This window comes from Cuculus canorus, unplaced genomic scaffold (genome assembly GCF_017976375.1).
Source record: "Cuculus canorus isolate bCucCan1 unplaced genomic scaffold, bCucCan1.pri scaffold_65_arrow_ctg1, whole genome shotgun sequence".
Taxonomy (NCBI): Eukaryota; Metazoa; Chordata; class Aves; order Cuculiformes; family Cuculidae; genus Cuculus; species Cuculus canorus.
In genome coordinates, this window is record NW_026527845.1 from 224,619 (window position 1) to 245,718 (window position 21,100).

At 45.1% G+C, this 21,100-nt stretch overlaps 1 protein-coding gene across 6 annotated transcripts in view; it reads left to right on the top strand.

The window, feature by feature from the left end:
* Positions 1-272: 272 nt before the first annotated feature.
* LOC104062046 (olfactory receptor 14A16) overlaps positions 273-21,100 on the top strand; it is a 31,199-nt gene continuing 10,371 nt past the window's right edge. For 3 of the 6 annotated variants that reach the window (XM_054055728.1, XM_054055729.1, XM_054055730.1), the window contains exons 1-2: positions 14,309-14,404; positions 15,752-15,880. The gene's annotated coding sequence lies outside the window, so the exon portion shown is untranslated. Of the gene's footprint in view, positions 412-2,309; positions 2,461-3,402; positions 3,495-3,581; positions 3,759-4,050; positions 4,113-4,514; positions 14,405-15,751; positions 15,881-21,100 lie in introns of those variants that run through there. The other 3 variants (XR_008448058.1, XM_054055731.1, XM_054055732.1) reach the window with 3 other exon arrangements.

The window sequence follows — 21,100 nt, forward strand, 5'->3', positions numbered from 1 at the left end:
CCGGAGCGCGGTGCGCACGGCCGGCAGGCGGCGCCCCCGGGCTCGGACCGCAGCTGCCATGGGCCCCAGCGGGAGGGCGCACCTTGAGGGGGCGTGGGGGCGCCGCGCGGCACGCCGGGAGCTGTAGTTCTGCGCCGTCGGGGCGCGCTGGGAGGCGTAGGCGGGCGGGACTCCATTTCCCGTGGCGCCGCGCGGCGGCCGCTGTCTCAGGGCATCTCCCGGAGTCCTGGAGTGGTTTGGGTCAGGAGGAACCATCCAGTTCTAAGCTCCCGACCGTGGGAGGCAGCGTTAGGGACACCTGCATGGATCACGTTGCTCAAAGCCGCATCCAGCCTGGCCTTGAGCTCCTCCAGGGCTGAGGCATCCATCACTTCTCTGAGCAACCCGTGCTAGTGCCTCACCACCCTTCCGGTAAAGAATTTCCTCCTTCTCTCTATAATCCAAATCTCCCCTCTTTCAGTTTCAAACCGTTCCCCCTTGTCCTATCCCTGTGCTCCCTGCTAAAGAGTCCCTTCCCATCTTCCCCGTAGCCCCTTCAGGTACCGGAATGTCGCTCTAAGGTTTCCTAGGAGAGAATGTTTACCAATGTTTTCCCTTCTATGACAAAGTGACTCGACTACCAGATGAGGGAAAGTCCGTGGATGTAGTCTTCTTGGACTTCAGTAAAGCCTTTGACACAGTTTCTCACAGCATTCTGCTTCAGAAACTGTCTGCCTCTGGCCTGGATGGGCGCACACTCTCCTGGGTTGAAAACTGGTTGGATGGCCGGGCCCAGAGAGTGGTGGTGAACTCCAGCTGGAGGCCAGTTAGTAGTGGGGTTCCTCAGGGCTCAGTACTGGGTCCAGCCCTATTCAATGTCTTTATCAGTGACCTGGATGAAGACATTGAGTGCACCCTCAGCAAGTTTGCAGGTGACACTCAGCTGGGTGGAAGCGTGGATCTGCTGGAGGGTAGAGAGGCTCTGCAAAGGAATCTTAACAGGCTGGACCGCTGGGCTGAGACCAATGGCATGAGGTTCAACAAGGCCAGATGCCGGGTCCTGCACTTGGGGCACAACAACCCTGTGCAGTGCTACAGACTAGGAGAAGTCTGGCTCAAAAGCTGCCTGGAGGAGAAAGACCTGGGGTTTTTGGTTGACAGCCGACTAAACATGAGGCAGCAGTGTGCCCAGGTGGCCAAGAAGGCCAATGGCATCTTGGCTTGTATCAGAAATGGGGTCACCATCAGGTCCAGGGAGGTGATTCTCCCTCTGGACTCGGCACTGGTGAGACCGCACCTTGAGTACTGTGTTCAGTTCTGGGCCCCTCACCACAAGAAGGATGTTGAGGCTCTGGAGCATGTCCAGAGAAGAGCAACAAAGCTGGTGAAGGGGTTGGAGAACAAGGCTTTTGACAAGCAGCTGAGAGAGCTGGGGTTGTTTATCCTGGAGAAGAGGAGGCTGAGGGGAGACCTTATAGCTTTCTACAACTACCTGAAAGGAGGTTGTGGAGAGGAGGGAGCTGGCCTCTTCTCCCAAGTGACAGGGGACAGGACAAGAGGGAATGGCCTCAAGCTGCGCCAGGGGAAGTTCAGGCTGGACATCAGGGAAAAGTTTTCATGGAAAGGGTCATTGGGCACTGGCAGAGGCTGCCCAGGGAGGTGGTTGAGTCACCTTCCATGGAGGTGTTTAAGGGACGGGTGGATGAGGTGCTGAGAGGCATGGTTTAGGGATTGTTAGTAATGGTTGATCCAGTGGGTCCTTTCTAACCTAGTGATTCTATGATTCTGTGATCAAAAGTCAGAGCAGACTTGAAAAAACAAAAGTCCTGTGCTGAGCCTTCCTACGCACGGTCTTTGTGCATCCTTTTTGAAAAGAAGTCATACAGTTTTATACTGCCACACTGTTGTTCCCACTGGATGCATCAGCAAGAGTCTGTGTACATTAAATTCCTTAAAAGGAAGCAGCTTTTAAAAAAAAAAAAATAAAATACTGGATTCGAACACCGAATTAATGGCATGTGTGGGAAAAGAAGACAGGGCTTTGAAAGGCTTTGTTTAACCAAACTGCAGACTTGAATAAGCTTCTGTCTCTTTCCCTTTCTTAAAATGGGGTCAAATAAAGGTATCTCTTTGTTCTTTTTCTGATATTTGGGATTATGTTCTTGGTTTTCTGTTGAGCTCTGTCTGTTTGCCATCAGAAATAAGCTCGTGGGGAGTGGATACAATACAATATGCATCTTATATTAGATAGATGTATTCTTTCCTATTGAGGTCCAACGTGTGGTTTTATCTCAAAATGACCTTTTCTTTCATCTTTTCTTTTTCTCTAGGGTTTGGAATGCTGTAAAGAAAGGTTCAGTTTAGATCTTGCAAGTGGAATTCTTCGCTGGAGAAGGCAAACCAGCAATATTAAATTACTGAGCTATCAGACCATAGAAGACTTCTATGACAATGTTAACAAAGAAGATAACACTAATGAAGGTTTGTTCTCATGTCCGTGTCATCTAGGTAATAAACGCTGGTCTGTACCCACAGTCTACAGGTCTTAAATATCTGTATAGACTGGTTTCTTGTGTTTCTTTAAAAAGAAAAAAAATATATAAAGGATGCTTAAATTATGTGGGACTTCATTCAGGGAAAAAAAAGGGGTTATTTTATGTTTGCTGACATGCTATGGCGATACACAGCACGGTCATCAGTTTTCTTCCTTCAGCTGTCTTCTTTGACCAATAAGCCCCTTCTGTCCTTTGTTTGGCAATGTTACCTGTATCTTTCATTCCCTGTTCCGAGCTCTATCTGCATCTGCATCCAGCTGGCGGTTGGTCACAAGCAGTGACCAGGGGCTGGTTCAGTACCGGGGCTGGTTCAGTTTAATATCTGTAACAATGATATGGATGTGGGGATTGGGTGCACCCTCAGTCAGTTTACAGATGACACCAAATTGGTTGGGATTGTTGATCTGCTGGAGGGAAGAAAGGCTCTTCCTTACTCTGTGAGGGTAAGGGATATACCCCACACTTTGCTTATACCCAGAGAATATATTCTCCCCAGAGGAGACTGATCCCTCCACCCTCCACTTCTTGAGAGAAATGGGGTCTAACAATGTCAGTGTGTTATGTTAAAATCTTTACTGCAATTACTTGTTTGTTGATTTGAGGGTTTTTATACTGGTTGTGGGTGGTAAGAGTGTTCTTTCATTCTGAATCTGCTGGGAAAAGGCTATTCTTAAAGCATGTTTGCTCTTTGGTATTTTTCTGTATTCTTAGTAAGGAAACATTGTGTTTTCAATTTCTATAATCAGACAAAGTAGAGAGGGGTGTTTTAAAAATGTCAGGTGTGTCGTATTTTCTACTAGTAAGAGACAATGTCTTGTCTTTTACAGTAACATCTCCTTATAAGAGCATCTCGATCTTTTCTTGTCAGGTGAATACACACGATCAGGAAAAACCATCTCTTTATCTGGGTGTGTTTGAGCTTAATTGCTGGTACGATGCTTGAATGCCGGATTCCACAAGGTAGAATTTTATTAAGCTGTTTTCACTATCCTTACTAATAATACATATAAATGTTGGCTTTTAGCTTATGCGCTTCTTTTCTTTAAGGCCAGAAAAATTCCTTCTCCATTGCCCTTATTTTGCCTTGTGGACGCTGGATAACAAGCATGGTTTGTCCAGACCCCATTTTGGATGTTGTGGTCCACGAGCCGAGTCTAAGCTGCGGAGCGCCTCCTTCTTACCTGCCACCTGACCAGATCCTAAATGCAAGCGGCTATAATTTTGGTAGGTATTTCACTGCTTTTAATAGTGAGAAGATTAAATTGAGCTCAGGTGCCATTTTTTGGTTCTCTCACTCAATGTTTGTCACTCACAATGCAAACCAAACCAGAACACCCAGAAGCCCCACAAACCCAGCCTTGATGATGTGGTACTACTGAGACATTTAATATTGTGAATCGTATCTGGTGGTCCACTGTGTTTTGGGTTTTGGTGCTTTTGTAATGTAGCTTGTGAAGCGGTGAAGGTCATAACTCCAAGAGTCTGGAAAGTTGTCCAACGTTCATTGTTTCTGCAGATGGGGTGTGCTTGCTGGGCTCTGGCGTCGTCCATGTGACTTGCAGTGGTTTCCAGAAGGAGGTGAGCTTTTACTACCTCTTTCTTGAGAATGCCTAAAGAGATGTGCCTTGGCTCAGTTTCTTCTGTTGCACTGCTTTTGGTGTCAGAGAACATTTTATGCTCATCCCCATGTGTAATTGCAATGGTATCCTGCCAGTTTCATGCAAATAGTAACGTTTTAGGCTCACTGTGGAGACTGTAAAACTGTCCTTGTCTAACACCGAGTAGCAACAGAGTGGCCTTTTCTGTGTTCCCCTTGGGTCTCCTAATTCTATCTGTGGGTAGCAATGTGTGTTTAAAAGGAGCCCTTTGAATGCTCTGTGATATCCAGGGCTACGATGGGCCGTGCTCTCTGCAGGGTGCATTGGGACTAATGCATCCTTATGAGGAAATGTACGACTCCTATTTTACTTTGTTTTCCAGGATGAAGGTGCGAGTAAGAAGCCACCCTCCCTAGACTCGGCAAGCAAGAAATGGCAGCAGCTGCTGACAGACCTAGAGTGACTGTTCCGGCACATGGAAGTAAAGTTCAGTTTGACACGGGTTCCTCAGGATCTTTTTCTGCTTGGAGGCAATGTTATGAGCCCTGTGATAAATAATTTAGACCAAAGCAGGATTCCAATCAAAGTCCACAATTTATTAAGTAGAGGCAAGCAAACAGCTCTGGGTGCGCCAGGAGTCTATGCTCAACCAAGACGCACACCTTACAATACAAGGGAACTTCTTTTATAACTTAGCTTTAGTTACATATTCATAATGGGCGTGTTTCCCCTACAAGTTCTCCACCCCTGGGTTGCGCAGGCGTAGTAGTTCTTCTAGAAGCTTCTCCGGTGATGGAGAGATCTTCTATATAACAATCAAGTCCTTTACTACCCATGTGCAGTAACAGTAATTTTGTGCAACAGGTTTAACAGAAAAACACAGCAGACCCCTTTTTTTCCCAAAATAGGAACCATATACACACCATCCTGCTTTCCCCAAGTCTGCAGTTGTACAAGGACAAACAGAATGGCTAAAAATTACATGTCACCCTGTGGTCCCAGCATTGCTCCACACTGACACGAATCAGGTGAACACATCTCACAATCCCCCATTTTCTTTTGTATGGTATTGATTCATGTCTTTGCCTCTAATCGAGTCAATATTTGTCTAATCGGTGTCAACTCTGGATCTTCTTTTGCCTTTAATATAATCAGGGAATGAGTTCCCTCTTTCCCTGATTCTGGATCAATGGGTATCGCAGTTATCTGCATTCCTTGTATAACCGAGTGTATTAGTCTAGTAAAACAAGATATTAAACATGGAATTATTAACAGTCCTCCACATATCCCCAGTACTATTATTCCGATTTTAGTAAGCCAGTTATCACTTACAAAGCTTTCCCATAATTCTCCTAGATTGATTCCATTCCAAGTCTGAACTGGGACATGTGTAATTTTCTTCATTTCTCTTATTAGTTCATGTACAGCTTCTCTGTCATTAATTTCTAAACAACAATTACTAAGGTTAAATTTTCCACAAACACCCCCTTCTTGTGCTAACAAATAATCTAAAGCTAAGCAATTTTGATACAAAGCAGTCCTCATCTTGGTGTTTTGTTTTGCAATTAGTCCAAGTGCATCTCCAGTTTTATTTACAACTATTTCTATTAAAGCTTGTAATTAATTATTCTATTTAACATATATATTTGTGTCCTATAGCCCCAGGATCCATCTTCTGCCCATGTAGCTGGATCATAGTAGGCAATAATTCTCTCGGGAGGCCATTCATTATCTTTCCAATTTCCAGTTTGTAGGCTTCGTTTATGGTGCCTTCTTCTTAACTCATCAGCTTCAGTATATACTTGGACCCCCAATCGCTCTCCCCGATTTATAGGTAACAGGAAAAAACTTGGCCTTATAGTTCCTAATACACAGGATCCCACCCAATTTTTTGGCAAATATGCATAGGCTAGTTTACCACAAATCCAATAATGTCCTTCGGGAGTTGGCCAGCCCTTTAGTATGTTTTTCCCATTGGTCCAATTTTTAAATTGCCCATTCATTTTCAGTGGGTTTCCCCACTCATCCCATTTATTCTGAGTTTCATTCCATAGGTAACCTCCTTCACACTCCAGATTACCTACTTGTTTTCCATCTTCTTTTAAATTTTGCCAACAACTCCTCCCAATTATACTTGTTTGGAGTATCCATTGTTGTTTCCTATTACCTTTTCCCATTGTTTTCCATACTCGGGGATCACTAAATGTTACTTTCCATAGCCTCCCATGGCCATTGTTCACCTTGATTTGTCCCACCACAAACATAACGATCAGTGACATTCAATGACTTAGCAATGTTTTCAGCCAGATTTACAAATAAATTCTTTGCAACTGTGGGGATTTCATATTTTACTCCTGTCTCTATTTCATGATAAAATGAATTAAACAATAACCGGTGTTGTATTGACTCTCTAGATTCTTCTCTAATTATTATCTGTAAGACAGCTTCTGGATCTTCTCCAGGTCCATAAATCAATAGTCCAATTCTTACATCTTGCTGTTTCCATTGTTCTGGATTCCAAATAGTCAGATTAACAGGGTTACAAGAATGAGCTGTGCAGTTGGAGAGGGCCAATCCCTTTTTTATCTCTGCTTTTAATTCAGTACCCCTGCATTGTTGAGGCCATCCCCGTCTAGGAGCTGTACTCCAACAGGCGCAATTCCATCCAGTGCCTCCACAATAGTAATAGCTCCTGGCAATCTCATCTAAATCACTGATACAACAATTGGAGGGTGGTGACAACTTAGGCCTGGGGCATATATACTTCTCACTTTTGCTATAATATTTTCTCCAGCCCATGTTTCCACAATTAGAATACGGATCATCATCAATAGCGTCACACGCGTCAAAAGTCACCGACACCAGGGTATTTAAATTGGCTATAACTTTACTTGTTGCAATCAATCTACCTCCTTCAGAATTTGTCCTTATTTCCATCCAATACTGATAGGAGAGTTCTTTTGGATCATAACATACAGTTCTGTTCCCTTCTCTACACAGAGCATATTGGGTTAGGTTATGAATACAACTTCCCATTTTTTGGCCCTTACAATCATAAATAGTATGATAAACCAAGGTCTGAGAGCTTACTCGTCCCCTCCTAGTAGTTACTACGCATTGACTACAGTTGTTTGCCATAACCCAAGTCCAGGAGCTTACCCCAAGTAGGACTAGAAGAGGTCCGGTCAAGGCCATAGTGATCGGCGGTCACAGCCCGAAGGGGTTGCAGCCCTTGGCAGACCCTTTTTGAGCCGCACCACCAGCACCCCTCTGGTCTTGCCCTCTTCCTTAACCTCTCAAGGGGTAATCTTTAATCAAAAAACACTCTCTGGTTAAGCTGACAACAATAAAACCTACCCCACAGCAGGTTACATAGGAGGATGTTGGTCCCCACAGCGAATATACAAAAAACCTAAACCATTTCTTGGATTAATACACTTTGCCCTTAAATCACTGGCCCTCCTCCCATTCACTACATATTACTCCAAAAATATTCCTGTCCATTAATTCTACAGGAGTAGTTACAATGAAATTCCCATAGCAACTTAGCTTATGCTCCTTGATAAAAGCCTCTCTGGGTCCATCCTTTTTCAGCAGTTCTCACAGCCGTTTCTGTAGTTAATAAGACAAGAAAAGGCCCCTCCCAGAGGGGAGATAAGGTTTCCTCCTTCCATGTTTTTATCAGAACCTTATCTCCTGGTTTTAACTGATGAATTGCAAATCCCAATGGTGGTGTTTGAGCCATCATCCCAATCTCTCTCAACTCTTTTAATCTTTTTCCAAGAGTTACTATATATTTTTGAATGCTATGATCTTCAATTACATTGTTCCCCAGAGGCATCCCTTGGGAATAAGGCATGCCATATAACATTTCATACGGCGATAATCCAGTTTCAATGTGTGGCTTAGTTCTTATGTTTAATAGTGCTAATGGTAAACATCTTGTTTAGGGCATCTGTTTCTCAATCATTAATTTAGCCAATTGCTGTTTTATTGTTTGGTTCATTCTTTCTACTTTCCCTGAGCTTTGGGGATGCCACGGAGTGTGATATTCCCACTGAATACCTAATGATTGACATAATAATTTTATTATTTTAGAGGTAAAGTGTGTGCCTTGCTCAGAATCAATGCACTGGATTATCCGGTATCTAGGTATTAAGTGCTCTAATAAAATTTTTACCACCATCTGGGCTGTAGCCCGCGCTACAGGGTAGGCTTCTACCCATTGTGTTAAATGATCCACTATTACCAATAGGTATTTTACCCTCCCCACCTTAGGCAATTCAGTGAAATCAACTTGTACTTTTTTGAAAGGTCTATAAGCGGTTTTCCTTCCTCCCATGGCGGCTTGTCGAAATACCTTCTTGTTTATCTTTTGACAAGTTAAACATCCTTGTGTAATTTGCTTTGCTATTTCAAAAATCCCAATACAGCCAAATTATTTAAGGAAATGATCACTTAACGCTTTTGTACCCCAATGTCTTTGTGTATATAATTGCTCTAATATTCGCCTGGCATAGGCCTTCGGCAACATTTCTCGCCCATCGGGTAGCATCCATTTTCCCTGTTCTAGCTTAGCTCATATCCTTTCCAATTTTGCCTGTTCCTCAGGAGTAAACCTCTTCCCTGTCTCCTGTCGCCTTTCTTCGCTTATGTCTTCTTGCGTTTGTACTACATTAATTTTAGCGACTTGAGTCCTCAGGGCTGCTTCCTGGGCCTCTTTATCTGCTAGGTTATTTCCTCTGATATGATAATCTAGTCCCTTTTGATGTCCTCTCACATGTACCACTGCTATCTCCTTTGGTTCTCTTAATGCCTTTAAAATTTTCACTATTAATTCTTGATGTATTAGATTTTTCCCTTGAGTATTAATTAAGCCTCTTTCTTCCCAAATTTTTCCAAAAGTGTGGACCACTCCATAAGCATATTTAGAGTCTGTAAAGATAGTTCCGTTTTTTCCTTTTAATAATTCCAGAGCCCTCCAAAGGGCATACAGCTCACAAGCTTGAGCTGACCATGAGGGACTTAAAGGTCCTGATTCTACAAGCTCTAGATCCTTATTAACTATGGCATATCCCGATTTTCTCCTCCCTTCCACCACTCGAGAGGAGCCATCTATAAACAACGCTTCTCCCTTTTCCAATTCAGTATCTCTTAAGTCTGGCCTCACCTTAGTCTAAGTTTCAATTACCTCTAAGCAATTATGTTGTACCTCCTCTGATGGTTCTCCAAACAGAAACTGTGCTGGACTCTGAGCAGAAGTCACCCTCAGTTCTAAATCAGGGGAGTCTATCAGTATTGCTTCATATTTTAAGATGCGGCTGTCTGTTAACCATTTTTCTGCCTTCTGTTGTAACACATTTCTAACATTGTGTGGGGTATACACCTTTAAAGGAGCACTAAGGGTAATTTTCTGAGCTTCCTCTATTAATAATGCTGTAGCAACCAAAGCTTGGAGACAAGCAGGCAATCCTCTACTGACTGGATCAAGTAACTTAGAACAATACCCCACAGGTTTTTTTATTCCTGCCCAATCTTGAGTAAGAACTCCATATGCTGTCTGGTTCGAAGTGTTCACAAAAAGATGAAAAGATTTTTCTAGGTCTGGGAGGCTCAATACAGGGGGTTGTATTAATGTCTTTTTTATTTCCTCGAATTTCTGATCATCTTCTACAAACCACCTGAGTTGGTTATTCGTTAGCTTTTCATAAAGGAATTTTACCTTTTCACTATAATTTTCAAGCCATGGCCTACAATATCCTAATAATCCCAATATTTGCTGAACTTCTTTTTTAGTTTTTGAAGGTCTTAAGGATAAAATTCCAGATACCCTGTCAGGATCTAACTTCTTCCTTCCCTTACTCAGCCAATGTCCTAAGTATTTTACCTCCTGTTCTACAAACTGTAGCTTTGATCGGGACACCTTCAATCCCTTCTCCCCTACAAAGTTTAAGAGTTTAACGGTGGCTCCTCGAGTCTCCCCCTCAGTTTCTCCTGCTATTAATAAATCATCTACATATTGCAATAATTTTACCCCCTGAGGTAATGTAAAATCCTGTAAAATTTTCTCTAAAGCTTGCCCAAATAGATTTGGTGACTCTGTAAACCCCTGTGGCAATACCGTCCATCTTAATTACTGTTTTCGTCCTGTTTCAGGGTCCTCCCACTCAAAAGCAAAATAATCTCTGGATCCCTCATCTAAAGGACAGGCCCAAAAAGTGTCCTTCAAATCTATTACACTATACCAAGTATGCCTGGGAGAAATATGACTCAATAAAGTGTAAGGATTTGCCACTACAGGGAATTTAGTAATCGTCCGCTGATTTACAGCCCTTAAATCCTGTACCATTCTGTATGACCCATCCGGTTTCTTTACAGGGAGTATGGGTGTATTTTGAGGTGACGTACATGGTTCCAAAGTTCCTTTTTCCAAAAGTCTGTCAACCACAGGTTTTAATCCTTTTCGACCCTCCATGGGTATAGGGTACTGCTTGGTTCTAATCGGGCGATGTGGATCTGTTATTTGAACATTTATGGGTTCCATTTTTAGTTTTCCAGTTTCCCCTTCTTTATACCATACCAAGGGGTTAATGGCTTCTTCATCTTCCTGTGTTAAAGTATACAATTTAATCTGCAATTTGTTCCCCTGACTCTGGATGCTCAAGTTTAACTTCAAAATCAAGTCCCTTCCTAATAAATTGTATTCCCCTTCATGAGCAAAAGTAAATCATTGAAACAAATCTTCTCTTTTGTTTCTACTTCTACATCCTTTAAGATGGGCACTTTAAAGGGTTCTCCCTTTGCCCCAACTACTGACATACAACTCCTCCCTATCTCTATTCCTTTTGGAAGTGTTTGGATGGTTGATTTTTCAGCTCCTGTATCCACTAAAAATAAAGCCTCCTCCTTATGGGGACCTATTAATAATTTTATCAAGGGCTCTGTTGATGTTGGAGTCCCCAAAAGATATAGCCCCTGACACTCCTATTCTTCTTTGAACATTTTCTCATCTTGTTTTCGCTTACGACAGTTCCTCTGAACATGTCCCCTCTTATTACAGTAGTAACAGATGGGAACTATGAATCTCTCTCTCTGAGGCTGTCCCCTGGGTGCCTGTTCTATTCTTTTTTCCCTTTTCTCCCCAACCGGAGCCTTAATTTTCTGACTTTCTCTCACAGCTGCTCCAAAAAGTTTTGCTTTCGCTTTTTGTTTTTCTTCATCCCTCCTAACATAGACCTTCTGAGCCTCTCTGAGTAACTCCTCTAATCCTCTTTCTTGCCAATCTTCAAGTTTTTCTAATTTCCTTAGAAATTAGAAATTTCCTTTCCACCGCCTCAAGGAGCTCTATGAGCTGAACTTGGAGAGTATTTATGAGGGCAGTGCTGAGGAGAGCCTGGCAATTGTATCCTACGTTCGCAAGCTTTTTCGCTCCTTCTTTGTTGTGGATGTCTTCAGTGAACTCGAGGAGCTGCCTGTCGTAGGCACTGTTGTCATGCTCTCAGGGCACCGCAGTTCTGGCTCCAATCACTGTCCCGTTCAAAGAGAAACTTGAGCCTAGTGGTAGCGTGGTTGTTTGGAGTTTCTTGCTAGCAAGAACTGCAGGATGGGCTGCTGAAAGTCCTTTGAAAGGAGAGTAAAGTTTGGAGTAACCCTCTATGCTTGATGTCTATTTTAACTTTGGCCTTTTGGAACAAAATGGGACTACAGAATGAGGAGGAAAGGTAGTTGATATTTTTGAGCTTGGAGAACACTGGGAGTGCTATCTCTGCTTCCTTATCCATTAACAGCTGTTTACGATGTGTAGTAACTGCTAAAGCTGGCTGTGGAGGAGAAACTGCTCAAATGCAGAAGGCTGCAGTGTGTGCAGCTGCCCACTCGACTGTGTACTTGCGGGTCTCATAAATGAAATGTGACCTGAATGTAGCATGTGTGCAGAAGATGAAAACCCTTCCCACTTCCACCCAAGCTGCTTGTAATGCATGCTTCTGGATGCTAACACTCAAGCATTTAAAGAAGGTTTTGAGCAGAAGCCTTGGTTCTGAGGAACAAGGGGCCAGTTGCTTCCTCCTCACTTCCCCAACTGAATACGATGTTACCGTGGTGAACGGTTGATGTATTCTGTTATACTTGAACTATGAATGCAGCAATGACGTGGTGCTGGGAATGAAAGAAGACAAGATGCTTTTTGTTGTTGTTATGAAGAGGTTTTGAGATTAACAAGTTCAGTACTATAAGTTATCCAACTAAAATATTGGCTTCTATGTATGATGATATTGTTTTTATTTAATCCCTCAATAGAAAGGTTCTGGTGGTAGCAGAGGGACTCGCTTCCATTCCGTGTGTGTACTTAAACTGCAGGTTCACAGCTGTTCCACCTTTGTGACAAAGTGCATGATGTCTTGTACCAGATACTCTGGTTCCTCAGAGGCACTAAAATGCCCTCCACGTGGCATGTAAGAGTAAGTGAGGAGATTCTTGAAGGTCTCCTTTGCCCAGGCACGTGGTGGATGTGCTGGCTCCTGAGGGAAAGCTCCCTCTGAGGGAAAGTTCCCTCTGGGAACGTACGCTCCATCCCTAGAAGACGTAACTGATCTAACTGCATCTTTGAAAGAAGTGCTGGGGAGGGTCTATAGGAACCTTCTGATTTTGGTGACTGCCACAGTCAGCTGGAGGTTTCACCGCAGCAGTGGACATGATTCTTGTCCCCGTCCCTTGTGTTCTGTCACCAGAACTCATTGCTTCTCAAACACAGCTGGTATTTGCTCAACCCTATATAGGGTAAGCAGTTAATATACTCTGTTCATAGTGATCTAGAGAAGGTTCATTACCTGCAGTGTCTGCTTTGGTGGCTTGGATCTGTAAGTATCCAAACTCTCGCAGGAGGTCATATGTGTTTTGGATGAAAGGGTACCCGTGTTGAGCACCTTCCCTTGTGAACCCTCTGGGCCGTGGTGCATGAGCCCCAAGCATCATAGAAATGATCCTTCTTAAACCTTGGCTGCTGACAAAGATGATATTCAGAAGCAGCCCCTTCGTGGGTCTATAATTATGTTAATGGATAGATGGCTAAATTGGTGATTTTCTCTCTCCATATTGTCTAAGAAATAGGTCTGACTGGAGCTGTGAGAGAAATCTCTCACTGAGCAGAACACATGAAACCCTTCAGGATCATCAGGGTTCACACCAACCACAAAACGACGGAAGTTAGAAACGGTACATCTGGTGCCATCTCCATCCAGCAGTGCCACTGCTACGCTGTTAGCTTCAGGCACCTGGGTTCTGGACGTGGCGTACTCCTACTGGGAGTGCTGGCTGCAGCCTGTGTGTCGCCGTAGGGAACGGGCTTTGATGGGTGTGTTCTGAAAAGCTTGAGCAGATCACACAGTGGCCACAGTGCTCAGAGTGATGAGAAACACAACCGCAGTGGGGAACATTGTGCTGCTCAGCCTGCAATCTGACTGCCTTAAGAGCTTTCCACATTTGTTCTCTGAGCTAAGCAGGGCTGTGTGCCCATTGTTCATTAAACGCTAAACCATGACCTGTCATGCCATCTTCTTAGGAAGGTGATGTGTTTTGTTTTCAAAACAGTCTCCACTCTGCATTAAAGAGAGCAAAGTCTTATGCTTTGTAGTACTGAAGAGTACGTTGGGCTGAACCCCTTTTGGGGTGTATGGCTAAACACGGCTGTGGCAAAGCCATGATGGTGAGAAGCCTCTGCTGGTCTCACAAGGTTTTACTGGTTTGGTGGGTGAAACAAAATTAATCAGACTTCTGTTAATTTCATGTCTTTTACCTAGTAAGCTGTTGGGTATAATTTTAGGGCAGTAATTGTGAGACTCCTTTGCCAGTCTGGCATGGTTTTATGTAGATGGTGGGTGAAGACAGACTGGGAGGAGAGAGTCGCCAAACACCTGGCCCTGTTGCATGTGTTGCAAATGTTTTTGCAGTTCAGCTTGTCAGGTTGCTTTTTGTAAAAGTGTGTTTCAGAATTAGATATTGAAAAGCTGCCTGGGGATGGTCCTGGGCAGGTTGCCAGGTGGCCCTTCTTGAGCAGGGGTGGTTGGACCAGGTGCTGTCCAATGATTAGAGAAGACCTCCCCCTTCCTTGTGGTGCGATCATCCCGTAACCCGTGATGAGAGGAGCAAGCGGTGGGTGCGATGCCACACGGGTGTGGTGTACTGGAAGCGACTGGTTGAGTGCTGTCTTACTGTGTCAGAAGGTTGCATTTCTGTTGTGTATGGGGACACTTAGGACCTGTGTCTGCTGTCCAGGTACTCCAAGCAATGTAAAAAAGAGCACAATGTCAGAAATGACTTTTGGAAGTCTTGCTAGCTTAGCCCGTTAGACAGGGTGTATATCTGTGGAGGGAATGTGCAGTCGTGTGAGAGAAGAGCTGTTGGAGGTGGCTGGGTAAACTGGCTCCGGTGTCAGATTGTGGTCTGTGGTGCTTTTGTTTGGTTTTGTCATGTAAAGGGAAACCCAGTCTGTGGTCTGCTTTGAACCTAGGAGCTTAGGTGTTGGGGCTTGATGGGATATAGAGCTGAAATGCTTTCTTCTTCTCCCCTTCTGCTGTAAATTTGTACTTCTCAGAGAGCTTGTGGAGCATCCACACAAACACTGGAAGCCTGATGGTATAATTCTGAGACAGACCATCTCTGTTATGCTAGCGACTTCGTAGACTACAGCTTAGATTTTGGATTAAACATAGAGGGTTTGCCTGAACTGTCAGTGGGAGGTGTTTCTGCCCAGGTGAGAAAGAAATGACCCAGTGGTACTCACTCAGTCACCTGCTAACTCGTTCACCAGATGCTCTTTCATAGAATCATGGAATCATTGGGGGCGGAAGGGACCTTAAAGATTGCCTAGTTCCAAGCCTCTTGCTGTGGGCAAGGACACTTTCCACACTGCAGAGATATGATAAGCACAGGAAACAGGAAGGAAGGGACTGGAATAAGGAGGATGAGGATTTAACTGTAGAAAACCCCAGTGGTTTCAAGTGCTGTGTTCTATTTCCATCGTAAGGGTGTGGGAAACTACCTTCTAACTGATGAGCTATGAAAATCCGTATCGCTTGCCATGTGGAAATATCTGCGGTACACTTTTTCTGGAAGAAATTGAGAAGGAAGTTAGTTAAGAGCTTAGGGTGCCTTAATGGTGAAAAGAAACATGCCAGAAGTGAGCACAACATAAGTAATGCCCGACAGCTACTCAAAGACAATTGATAACAAATACTAAATTATGAAACCAAGGGAAAAGAGAAAGGAAAACTCATACCTATTGCTGTGAAACTCTTGTTAAAAGATGATTTTTCTCCGATCCCACCTTACTAACCTCAATAAATAGACTTGAACAGAGCATATTGTTTTTTCCCTGATCTTTATCTTGTTCATACCTCTGTGTCACTTGTTATTGGTGATCTCAGAGACATTAGAAACGTAAAGGATTCTCCCTTTGCTCTGCTGTGAGATCCATAACTGTCCTGAAGGCCATCTTTGTAAGGAAAAGAGCTACACGCAATGTAGAAGAAATTTTTCCCAGCGTACTGATGGAACTTCTGTCGATCTCAAAAGTGTTTATGGCTGACACGAGCCTCTTCTCCCATTTTTTTCTTTATTTAGAGCGAAGAATGCGAGACCTAAGAGCGCAGGTGACGAGCAGCCTGCTGCGGTTCCCAGAGGGGACTCTTCAAGCACTCGTGAAACATGAGGTGACCCAAGATTCTGTGCTGCACGGGAAGTTTTCCGGAGGTGAGCATTTTCCTTTTCCTTTGGTCTTGGTCTAAAGCAGTTACTGCCTGGAGGTTACCTGAAGCACAGGTGTCGGGTGGGAGCTGCTAAGATGCATCAGGTTGAGAGAGAAGGAAAAAGCTGTTTTAACCATTAAAAATGCTAAATAAGTGTCTGCTGTCCAGGTACTCCAAGCAATGTAGAAAAGAGCATAATGTCAGAAACAGGCCTGTCTACAGGCCTGTCAGTCTGACCTCAGTGTCAGGGAAAGTCATGGAACAGGTGATCTTGAGTGCTATCATGAAGCACATGCAAGAGAACCGGGTGATTAGGCCCAGTCAACACGGGTTCACAAAAGGCAGATGTTGCCAAACTAATCTGATCGCCTTCTATGACAACGTGATTTGACTACTGGATGAGGGAAAGCCTGTGGATGTAGTCTTCTTGGACTTCAGTAAAGCCTTTGACACAGTTTCTCACGGCATTCTGCTTCAGAAACTGTCAGCCTCTGCACTAGACAGGCACACACTCTCCTGGGTTGAAAACTGGTTGGATGGCCGGGCCCAGAGAGTGGTGGTAAATGGAGTTAACTCCAGCTGGAGGCCAGTTACAAGTGGGGTTCCTCAGGGCTCGGTACTGGGTCCAGCCCTGTTAATGTCTTTTTGAATGACCTGGATGAAGGCATTGAGTGCACCCTCAGCAAGTTTACAGATGACACTAAGCTGGGTGGAAGCGTGGATCTGCTGGAGGGTAGAGAGGCTCTGCAAAGGAATCTGAACAGGCTGGACTGCTGGGCTGAGACCAATGGCATGAGGTTTAATAAGGCCAAATGCCGGGTCCTGCACTTGGAGCACAATGACCCTGTGCAGTGCTACAGACTAGGAGAAGTCTGGCTCAAAAGCTGCCTGGAGGAGAAAGACCTGGGGGTTTTGGTTGACAGCCGACTAAACATGAGGCAGCAGTGTGCCCAGGTGGCCAAGAAGGCCAATGGCATCTTGGCTTGTATCAGAAATTGTGTGACCAGCAGGTCCAGGGAGGTTATTCTCCCTCTGGACTCGGCACTGGTGAGACCACACCTTGAGTACTGTGTTCAGTTCTGGGCCCCTCACCACAAGAAGGATGTTGAGGCTCTGGAGCATGTCCAGAGAAGAGCAACAAAGCTGGTGATGTGGCTGGAGAACAAGAGCAGTTATCAGGCAAAAAAGTTAAGTATCTCAGCCTTCTCCTCTTTTGATGTGATCCCCATTTCCAGCCATCAGTGGGGGTATGTTCTCTTTGACCTTCCTCTTTTGATTGACATACTTGTAAAAGCCCTTCTTGTTAGTCTTGACTTCCCTTGCCAAGTTCAGCTCCAGCTGTGCCTTGGCCTTTCTGATTTCATCCCTACACAACTGAGCAGTGTCTCTATACATGTCCCAGGTTATCTGTCCCTGCTTCCACTGCCTATGCAGTTCTCTTTTGTTTTTTACTTTAACCAGCAGGTCTCGACTCAGCCATGTCGGTCTCTTCCCTTTCCTACCTGATTTTCTACATAATGGAACTGAGTGCTCTTGTGCTTTATGGAAAGCTTCCTTAAATATTTTCCAGCTCTATTCCGCTCACTTGTCTCTGAGGACCATGTCCCAGGGGTTCCTACTGAGTAATTCCTTGAAGAGCTGGAAGTCTGCTTTCCTGAAATTTAGTGTCCTGACTATACTCCTCACCTGTTCTGTATTCCTCTGGACCTTGAACTCCACCAGTGCATGATCACTGCAGCCCAGGCTGCCTCCGATCCTGATGTCACTGATGAGTTCGCTTGTATTCGTGACCATCAGGTCCAGTATTGCTTCTCCTCAGGTGGGAGTCTCTATCAGTTGGACTAAGATGTTATCCTCGGTGCACTTCAGGAGTCTCCTGGGTTGCTTACAGCTTGCCATACTACTTTTCCAGCATATGTCTGGGTGGTTGAAGTCCCTGAATATGGGAGAAAGCATGTTTGGGTTTGAACTTGATGAAAGAAGACTGTGTCCCTTAATCAGTACAGACCTAAAAGATTCCACTGTCGTGTGTGTGCCAGCACAGGTGGCCGCTGTATTGACATGCCTACGATATCAGCAGCAAGCACAGACCAAGTGGCCATTGGTCTGAAGCTTGCTAGCTAGCTTAAAGTCCTTGGAATCATTAGCTGTACTCATGGGATACTGGTGAGAGGTGAAGAATCAGAAAGTATAACAAGGAGATAAGGTATACCTTTCTAGCTGCAGTCCTTGTCTGTATCTCTATGTAGCTATGGAAAGTCTAGCTGTGGAATTTTACCGGGGTAGCTGTTAACCAGGCAGATTATGGTATATAAGCCTTGTACTTTCACTCAAAAAATGTTTTTGTTAGTACCACAAATGAAGTCCAAGCCTCCTCTGCTACGCCCGAGTAGGATGGGAGCTTGTGAGCGTGAAGCCTCCTGTAGCTGAAGGAAGAAGACTTTATTGGTTGTCTCTCCTTGATTGGGTGGCCTGCAGTATACACTGTCTCATAGCATCTCCCTAATAAAATGGGATCTCCCTGGTGTAGCACTTTCCAGCTGGGCTTTTCCTCCAAGGGGCCTGAGGAGTTGCACCGGTGAAGTTCCTCTTCCTTGATGTGTTGGGGATTAAAAGATCGGTGTCGATTTGTGACCTTTTGGGGACACAGGATGGATTTAGGAGTCACCAGCCAATCCTGATCGAGGCTGCTACTCAAGCCTGGCTGACAGTATCTGAGCAACTTACGTAACAACTGTGACTTTAGCAAGAAGAGAAATTGAGCAACTATTTGACCGAAGGCTGGCTGATGTTATACGCATTTACTTGAAACGTTGGAGGGAGGACCCAGGAAACTACAGGCCTATCAGTCTGACCTCAGTGCCGGGGAAGTCATGGAGCAGGTGATCTTGAGTGCTATCATACAGCACATGCAAGATAACCAGGTGATCAGGCCCAGTCAACACCGGTTTGTGAAAGGCAGGTCTTGCCAAACTAGCCTGATCGTCTTCTCTGACAAGGTGACCCACTTACTGGATGAGGGAAAGGCTGTGCATATAGTCTTCTTGGACTTCAGTAAAGCCTTTGATGCAGTTCCTCATGGCATTCTGCTTAGGAAACTGGCTGCTTCTGGTCTGGACAGTCGCACACTCTCCTGCGTGGAATACTGGTTAGATGGCCAAAGAGTTGTGGTAAATGGAGTTAACTCCAGCTGGAGGCGGGTCACAAGTGGTGTCCCCCAGGGCTTGGTACTGGGTCCAGCCCTGTTCAATATCTTTATCAATGACCTGGATGAAGGCATTCAGTGCACCCTTAGCAAGTTTGCAGACCGACACTAAGCTGAGAGGAAGTGTGGATCTGCTGGAGCGTAGGGAGGCTCTAAAGGGATCTGAACAGGCTGGACAGCTGGTATGAGGTTTTACAAGGCCAAATGCCGGGTCCTGCACTTGGGGCACAACAACCCTATGCAGTGCTACAGACTAGGAGAAGTCTGGCTAGAAAGCTGCCTGGAGGAGAAGGACCTGGGGTTGTTGATCGACAGTGGCTGAACATGAGCCAGCAATGTGCCCAGGTGGCCAAGAAGGCCAATGGCATCTTGGCTTGTATCAGAAACAGCATGGCCAGCAGGTCCAGGGAGGTTATTCTCCCTCTGTACTTGGCACTGATGAGACCGCACCTGGAATACTCTGTTCAATTCTGGGCCCCTCGCTCCAAGAAGGGTGTTGAGGCTCTGGAGCATGTCCAGAGAAGAGCAATGAAGCTGGTGAGGGGGCTGGAGAACAAGTGTTATGAGAAACAGCTGAGAGAGCTGGGGTGGTTTAGCCTGGAGAAGAGGAGGCTGCGGGGAGACCTTATTACTCTCTACAACTACCTAAAAGGAGGTTGTGGAGAGGAGGGAGCTGGCCTCTTCTCCCAAGTGACAAAGGACAGGACAAGCTGCGCCAGGGGAGGTTCAGACCGGATGTCAGGAAACAAAAAATTCACAGAAACGGTCATCAGGCACTGGCAGAGGCTGCCCAGTGAGGTTGTAGAGTCATGATTCCAGGAGGTATTTAAAAGACAGATAGAGGAGTTGCTCAAGGGTCGTTGTTTAGTGGCAGATAGGAATGGTTGGACTTGATGATCCAAGAGGCCTTTTCCAACCTGGTTATTCTATGATTCTTTGTTCAGGTGAATTTTGAATGTGTTCAGGGAAGGACACTCCACCCTCACCCTGGCCAGCAGGTTCCAGTGCTCCCTCACCCTCACAGTAAAGTTTTTCCTCATGTTAAGGTGGAACTTCCTGTGTTCCAGTTTGTGCCCATTGTCCCCATCCTGTCACTGGACACCACTAAAAATTTCTGGCCGCATCCTCTTCACATCCATCCTAGAGATATTTGAGAAGGAAGAGAGGAAGGGGTGGGAGAGGGAGAGACAAAAGGAAAAGAGTAGCATTTCTTCTTTACTAGAAGAAATGGAAAACCAGGTTTTCCCTGGTCTGGAGGAATGGGGAAGAACTGAAGCTGCTGCAGATGACATCTAACAGAATGAGGTTTGTGGTCTATGGAGGTGCTGGGGACCTGGGATTCTTTAGCCTGGTAAGACAGAGACTCTGGGCTCTGTTGTCGTTGTCTGCAACTGCTTGAAGGGCTGATTCCAAAATAATGGAGCTTTCCTTGGTAGTGAGAAGAGAAGGCAAAACTCTACAAAGTGCAGCTTGAAAGGTTCAGACTGGAGGTGAGGAGAAAGAAATCTCACTCAGAGGATAGAGTTTGAGTGCAAGAGGTACCCAAGACCACGTCTGGGTCAGCCCATGGCTTTGTGTTTCAAGGAAATGCCGGTGATGAGTTGAGAGGCATCAGTGAAGATACAGAAATACTGGGATGAGGACTGGGTGGGGAAGCAAGAAGGGCAACAGCAGACTGAAGGGAAAGAAGTGCAGGCATGGGGCAGGGTAGGGTCTGTAGTGGAGATGGCCAAGGCCTCTGGCAAGACTGAAGCGTCACATCTGATGTCTCTGACCCTTTGGCTATGGTGGTTGCCTCTACCAACAATGCCAATTAGGAGGAAGTTTCTTTTGAGGCTCTGAACTTCATCTCTTTCTTTCCCCTGCCTGGGCAGGCCAGGAGGTTTTACACAGTTTTCCTACCCTTGGCATTGCTCCCTCTCCCATCCCACTGCCCCAAGGAAGACCCCTGAGACCCGTGGGAGGGACAGGGCTTGCCTGCCCAGGGTGGGGAGTCAGGGTTTGGCCTTTCTGCTTCAT